This window comes from Saimiri boliviensis, chromosome 4 (assembly GCF_048565385.1).
Source record: "Saimiri boliviensis isolate mSaiBol1 chromosome 4, mSaiBol1.pri, whole genome shotgun sequence".
NCBI classification, from domain to species: domain Eukaryota; kingdom Metazoa; phylum Chordata; class Mammalia; order Primates; family Cebidae; genus Saimiri; species Saimiri boliviensis.
The window spans coordinates 62,766,127-62,772,272 of record NC_133452.1 but is presented as its reverse complement, the minus strand read 5'-3'; positions in this window follow the sequence as shown (position 1 = coordinate 62,772,272).

Sequence of the window (6,146 nt, the reverse complement as noted above, 5' to 3'; positions counted from 1 at the left end):
TGAGTAGCTACAGTCCTGATGCAACACCAGCTTGAACATAAGCTCTTTCCACTCCCAAGTTTCAGGATGACCTATCTGGGAGACTAATGCCAACGACTGTGGTCCTACACATTTTTAGCATCACTGCATGCAGAGATAAGAGAGAGTTACTGCACTTCCGCTATGAGAAAAAGCAATCAAAATGGCCTGGGGTAAAAATGTCAGTCTTTCCTAACCCTGCTTTATCTGCTGAGACATCCACCTGGAGTGAGGTATCACTACCAGTTTCCTCCCAGAAGGTGTAAAGATCAGGCTGGTTCTGGGAAGGAAGATTGAGTGGGCATATTATTAACCTAAATGGAATCAGGTTTCTGTTTCAATAAAGATTCCCATCAAGACTGAAAGCAATACAGCTACAGCAGTGCGGCAATAACCACTCATGGCCCGTAGGAAGATGTGCTTGAATTACACCTAGCTGTGCACCTCGTTATCGCTTTGCAAAAGGTAGTAACTTGGGGTGGACCTCTGTGGTCACCGTGTCCTTCAGCTGATGCCACAAAGGAATCCTAGCTTGGACGCAATCAATACTCCGAACGTACATTACTCAGGTATCAGCACACGACAAGAGGGTGACAGTGGTGCATTAACTAATTATGACATGCTCTTTTCATCTCATAGTATGTGACTTATTGAATGTTCTTGTATTTTGATGTTTAGTTGCAATGGAAAGGATATGACAACTAGATTTTATTCAAAGTCTGTCCATCAAGAAGGGCAAATCCGTGCTTTTTTGGTGTTTTTTGAGACAGAGGTTTGCTCTTCTGGCCCAGGCTGGAGTACAGTGATGCGATCTTGGCTCACTGCAACCTCCGCCTCCCAGGTACAAGTGATTCTCCTGCCTCATCCTCCTGAGTAGCTGGGATCACAGGTGCCTGCCACCATGCCTGACCAATTTTGTTTGTATTTTTAGTAGAGACAGAGTTTCACCATGTTGACCAGGCTGGTCTCAAACTCCTGACCTCAGGTGATCTGCCTGCCGCGGCCTCCCAAAGTGCTGGGATTACACGCATTAGCCACCACGCCCGGCCAAATTCATGTTTTTATATCCCTTGAGGAGGCGTTGCCAGGGCCTGCCACACTGGGGCAAGCAGCTATTTTAGAGCCTTTTTCCTGTTTACCTATTTCAAGTCTAATGAAAATGTCAATTCTCCTCTTTTAAAAGACTTAGGAAAGAGGTCACATGCTGGCAGCCTCCGAGCTGCTGTGCCCTCAGCTGTTTTGTATGAGCAGCAGGTTTTTTTTCACTGTGGTTTTTTTTTTTTTTTTTTTTTTTAATGAATTCATGGTCAGTCTTTAAAACTCAGAAAATCTAACAGAAAAGTCTGGACTTCTAGTTTTTCTTGGAAAAAAAGATTGTCTGGCTACCCTGGGCCCAAATTCCCTTATGCTGACAAGTGACAGGACTGAGCAGCCACTGTTCTGGTCTCCCGCTCGCCGCAGGCCTGGCACTTTTTTACTTTACACCCAGCAGCTTCTTTCCCTTTTATCACCTGGCTAGCTGCTGACTTGAGAGTACAATCAGGTGGAAATAGTCGCCAAAAGTCCGCAGTTTCAGTCCCCACTGCACTGGGAAACCCTGGGCACCTACCATCACAATTTTAAGCCCTTGTTGCATATCTGGGAATTGGGACCAGGGTGATGAAGTGACTTGCCCGAGGGCATCAGCCCAGTGTTCTTTCCAATGCACCTGTGATGAGTAACCTAAATCCAGACAAAAGTGGTTCTGTTGCTCAGAGGAAAGGTAGGGCATCAGGAGCTGATGGGGCAGGAAGGAGGGCGCGGTGCAGGGTGGCTGTCTCACTTACCAGATGTGTCCAAAAGGACAATCCCCATTCTCTTCCTGTTTCCTCTACAGACGAAGACTGTTCACCACTCCTCTTCCTAGTTCTTCCACACCTGCTACTTTGGATTCAGACGAGAAGTTCCTAGAATCCCTCAGAGTGCACAGCCTCACTCTGATTTGCAGAAACTCTGACAAGTTCAGCCAGATCAGAATACAAAAGGAAGTGACGCATCCTGGATCCCAACCCTCTTTGTTGGGAAGTCTTCCTGGTAAATTTAGAGAAAACCCAAAGCCCTGGGGGCTTCCTCTTGATTTGAATCTGCTCAACACGGGAGTCCCGTGCCCCGCCCCTGCCCAGGGCAGATAGAAACGGCAACTCTGCAGAATTAATGGATGTGGGAATCACCTGGGAACCTCTTGTTAAACTGCAAATGATGATTCAGAGGGTCTGGGGAGGGACCTGAGACTCTGCATTCCTTTTTTTTTTTTTTTTTTTTTTTTTTTTCTGAGCCGGAGTCTCGGTCTGCCGCCCAGGCTAGAGTGCAGTGGCACAATCTCGACTCACTGCAACTCTGCCTCCGAGGTTCAGGCAATTCTCCTGCCTCAGCCTTCTGAGTGGCTGGGATTACAGGCGCGTGCTACCATGCCCAGCTACTTGTTTGTATTTAGTAGAGGATTTCACCATGTTGGCCATGTTGGTCTCAAAAACTCCTGACTTCAGGTGATCCACCTTCCTCGGCCTCCCAAAATGCTAGATTACAGGCGTGAGCCACCGTGCCTGGCCGAGACTCTGCATTTCTTTTTTTTCTTTTTTTTTTTTTTTTTTTTTTGAGACGGAGTTTCGCTCTTGTTGCCCAGGCTGGAGTGCAATGGCGTGATCTCAGCTCACCGCAACCTCCGCCTCCTGGGCTCAGGCAGTTCTCCTGCCTCAGCCTCCTGGAGACTCTGCATTTCTAACAAGCTCTCCGGCGATGCCCACACTGCTGGTCTAACATCTGACTACACTCTAGTCGTGAGGGGCTGGAGAACCTCCCATAACTCCACCATCACTGCCATTTCTTGCTCTTTTTTCTGGGACCCTTGCCCATTTTCTCCACTGTATCTTTCTTTTTTCCTAATCTTTTCCTCTTTTCATCCTTTTTTTCTTCCCAGCCAATTCCTTATCCCTACCAGATATTCCTGCTAATCCCCAACCCTCCTTCACTCAAAGATAAAGAAACTCCTGCCCTTTCCTCCTCCAGACACTCCTCTCCCTCCCTCCTCTGCTCAGCTTTGTAGTGCCAGGAAAAGAAGGATCACCGTTTATTGACAATTTTGTGTGAAGCACCATTCCAAGTGCATTACCCATATTACTTAATTCTCACAACAACCCTGCAAAGTACATACATTTCTGCCATTTGAGACATAAGAAAATTGAGACTTGGGGTAAAGACATCTGGTCTTCAACTAGGAAGTAGTATTCTGAGATTAGAATTTCGATCTGTCTGAGGCCAAGTCTACATCCTTTATACAGGTCCATGCTCATATAAGGCGAACGATCTAGAAGCCAGCTGGTAGGAGTGGCTTCAGCAAAAAGAAATAGAATACCACAAGCTTCACCCCGTTTAGGCATTCTGTTTTTTTTTTGTTGTTGTTGTTTGTTTGTTTGTTTGTTTTTTTGAGACAGTTTCACTGTTGTTACCCAGGCTGGAGTGCAATGGCGCGATCTCGGCTCACCGCAACCTCCGCCTCCTGGGTTCAGGCAATTCTCCTGCCTCAGCCTCCTGAGTAGCTGGGATTACAGGCACGCACCACCATGCCCAGCTAATGTTTTGTATTTTTAGTAGAGACGGGGTTTCACCATGTTGACCAGGCTGGTCTCAATCTCTTGACCTCATGATCCACCTGCCTCAGCCTCCCAAAGTGTTGGGATTACGGGCGTGAGCCACTGCGCGTGGCCCATTTGGGCATTCTGAACACTTCACTCCACTTTTGCTAAGTAGATGCCCTGTGAGACCGCTTGACATACCAATAATGACAGCTGTTTCAGGAATGCCCAGATTAGCAAGGATAGTTGGGACCTAAATAGCACAGTAGTAATATTAAAGCCCACAGTTGCTAATATGCCCAATTTTCAATGTAATCGTTTGTTATAATTAAGACCCATAAATGTACACACATAGTCTGATACCAAAAAAAGAAATTTCTTCCATTGGCCAATCGTCCAACCACATGAAGTCTGCTAAAGGATGGCACCAAGTCTCCCATCAGTTCACACAGGATCCATCTTGGATGGATAACCAGTTCCTTTCTCTCTCTCTAGTTTCTCATCCTTGATTTCACTTCTAGGATCCCCATAGTCTCTTGCTATCTTTTGCTTTGTCCTCAAGATCTTACCAAGAATCCTGGCTTCCCACCTGGGAGCATGTACCAGTTCTTCACACCTCTGTGTGTTTCTGACTCCTCAGACCGCAGTCATCTACAAGATAGACAAACTGTTCTCTTGCTTACACTGGTCCTTTCCCTCCCGTGAGTTTTATTAGATGCACCAAAACAAAACAAAACAAAAAACTCCTTTTAAATTCTCTTAAAGATCCTGCAAGGTGTGAAGGGAGAAGGAAAGGCGGGGGTGGGTATGAGGAAAATTCCATCTTGATGTACAAAAATGTTAAAAGTCTATATACTCAAAGGAGAAGTGAAAAGTCAGACTTTCACATGTGGAAGAGACGGGAAAACTGGGGGCAATATGGTGTGGGGGCAGGAGCTCTGGTCCTGGAGTCATCAGATGTGGGTTCTAAACTCCTCTCTGCTACCAACCAGCAGTGCAACCTTGGAGAAGCTGTATATTTTTCTCAGTACCAGTTTCTTCATCTTTAAAATGAGGAGATTGGTTTTTTGCTTTTTTTTTTTTTTTTTTTTTTTTTTTTTGAGACAGAGTTTCGCTCTTGTTACCCAGGCTGGAGTGCAATGGCGTGATCTGGGCTCACCGTAACCTCCGCCTCCTGGGTTCAGGCAATTCTCCTGCCTCAGCCTCCTGAGTAGCTGGGATTACAGGCACACGCCATCATGCCCAGCTAATTTATTTGTATTTTTAGTAGAGTCGGGGTTTAACCATGTTGACCAGGATGGTCTCGATCTCTTGACCTCATGATCCACCCGCCTCGGCCTTCCAAAGTGCTGGGATGAAGGCTTGAGCCACCGCACCCGGCCAGGAGATTGGATTGAACAATTACTAAGATTCCTTTGATCTCTACTCTGCAATGTCTTCCCTAGCACCTAAAATAAAATAAACCAGAAATTAATGAAATAGTGAAAATAATATTGCATCTAACCAGAAACTAGATACTTGGTTGAGTCAATGCATGAAAACAAGAAGGTAAAGAAACCACGATTAATAATGATAAATGAATAATAATGATAATAAAATTTTAAAAATTAAATAAAGACAAAAACGAATAAGCCTATAGTTTTACTTTTTAAGAAGATGTTAAATTCTCCACCAAAGTGGCCACTCATTATCCATAGTTATCAGTTACTTGTAAAATAGGTTGTTGGGACAATGCATATTCTATTCAAAAGTATATTGTCACTTAAAAACATTGTTTTCCAGTAAAAGCATTGAATTATAAAATTATCCTGGCTGGGTGCAGTGTGTCACAGCTGTAATCTTAGCACTTTGGGAGGACAAGGCAGGTAGATCACAAGGTCAGGAGTTCAAGACCAGCCTGGCCAACATGGCGAAACCCCCATCTCTACTAAAGATATGAAAAATTTGCCAGGCATGGTGGCACACCCCTGTAATCCAGTAACTCAGGAGGCTGAGGCAGAATTGCTTGAACTTGGGAGGCGGAGGTTACAATGAGCCGAGACTGTGCCATTGCACTCCAGCCTGGGTGTCAGGGCAAGATTCCGTCTCAAAAAAAATCAACATTTTTGTTCTAAACTATGACAGGTAGATCAGATATAAAATTAGGTCAACAGGAATAATTTCCTTCATGGCAGGTTATGGAATTTAACGTACGTGATATTTTCCCTCTTTGAAGTTAACATGTAATTATGTTTGCTTTATGGCAATTTATCTGCTCCTTAATGTTTCAAACTGAAAAAAGGAAAACAAAGCCTGCCTGTAGCTGCCTCTTCCTTCAAACTCATACCAGGCCAACAGAATGGCTAGAGGCATGGCCTCCAAGTGTGTGCTTGGGAGAGGCCTACCAACCCTAAAAGTATAAGGGCAAAAATGTATCTTTGTGTTTTGGAGCTGTCTGGCTCGGTAAAACTTTATAAGTCAGTCTGCATGTATACTACCTCCTCAGTCTTATAAGTGAGGATGCCCTCCTGCATCTGG